Below are 1449 nucleotides of genomic sequence, written 5' to 3'. Positions count from 1 at the left end.
GATGGAGCTAGATTCACCTATACTGTTAATGTTAACTGCTAGATGCCCATGCTAACTGCTAAGATACTATCATACTACCACCGCTTTAGCTATTGTTAGCTGCTACAATGCTACCACAGGCCTAGATGCCAGTAGTGAATATGCAATGTAGAAATGAAGATTGTGTGCCTCCAGTCATGGCGGTTAGATAAGCACACCATGCTCCATGCTTTGCTGTGGTAATGGGCCCCATTCTTCCTCCAAATACAATACGGCACACTTCTCCCTCAAATAAAACACCAATTAGAGCCACTTATTATTTTATTTAATTTACTTTATTGATCCCATGACTGGGAAATTATTCTCTGCATTTCACCCATCTCTGTTTGAAGAGACACACACACGCAACATGCAGCGAACCACACACAGGAGCAGTGAGCTGCAATCAAGCGCCCGGGGAGTATACTGGGGGGTTAAGTGCCTTGCTCAAGGGCACATCAGCCCTTGATGGAGGGGGAGGGAATACTCCACCACTTCTTCTCCAGCCTCTAGGCCACAGCTGCCCCCTAAAAGTGGAGATGCCAGGGATTGAACCCGGGGCCTCACGCATGCAAAGCATGCGCTCTACCACTGAGCTACATCCCCTGATGATTATTAAAGCCTGCAAGAGGTCCCAGACAAACCGATAACCATGAATGAAAATATATGGATAAAACATCATTTTTCTCAAAGGAGCACATACTGTTAGAAAATGATTGATAGCTATATATTACGATATCCAATATATGCTTTTCTTTTTTCTTTTAAAAGGGCTTATCAGTGCAACAGTAGAATAAACTGTAGTTTCAAGCTCACCAAGAGGCCACCGCTAATCAGAAAGTGGGAACACAATGACTGAAAGCCTCCAGTGGGATTCAGACTGCCCTTGCACAGAAATTCAAGTAAGAGAGTTAAAAAAAAGTTCAATAAGGAAAATAGATCAAGCTAGAGGTTGAGGGCTGTTTTTTTGTTTATTTAGAGGTGATCCACCACTTTGGTCCAGACTAAAATATCTAATCAATAACACCAACTATTGGATGGATTGCCATGAAATTGCATATAGACATTCACAGAACCGTTTTCTAACCTCCAGGCAGCCGGCTAGCCGAGGTGGGAAGTGGGTGTGTAGGTTGGATTGTCAATTTCATACATGAAATCCTTCCCAGAAAACATCAGCTTTGCACCCTTTTTGAAAACCACATTGTTCATATCACTGAATTGAAAGGGTGACAAACATTTGCGTGTGTAGCACGAGGTGGAGTTAATACAATCAGCTCTGTCAACATGGAAAGAAATAGCTAATCAATTTTTGTCTTCATGTTTGCAATCGCCAGTGCATCATTTATTTCCCCGTGGAGTCAGTTTTTGTTCTGAGTTACAGACCATTTTTTCTTTTAGAGGAAGAAACACAGACAGAAAACAGATTTCTGA

At 42.2% G+C, this 1449-nt stretch overlaps 1 non-coding gene across 1 annotated transcript; it reads right to left on the bottom strand.

The window, feature by feature from the left end:
• Positions 1 to 552: 552 nt before the first annotated feature.
• On the bottom strand, positions 553 to 624 carry trnaa-ugc. The gene has a single exon. It is a non-coding gene; the product is annotated as a tRNA-Ala (tRNA).
• Positions 625 to 1449: the final 825 nt, after the last annotated feature.

The sequence above is a fragment of the Chelmon rostratus genome, chromosome 9 (genome assembly GCF_017976325.1).
Source record: "Chelmon rostratus isolate fCheRos1 chromosome 9, fCheRos1.pri, whole genome shotgun sequence".
NCBI lineage: Eukaryota > Metazoa > Chordata > Actinopteri > Chaetodontiformes > Chaetodontidae > Chelmon > Chelmon rostratus.
Note: the sequence above shows the minus strand (reverse complement) of the source record. Positions and strands in the feature narration are given on the sequence as shown.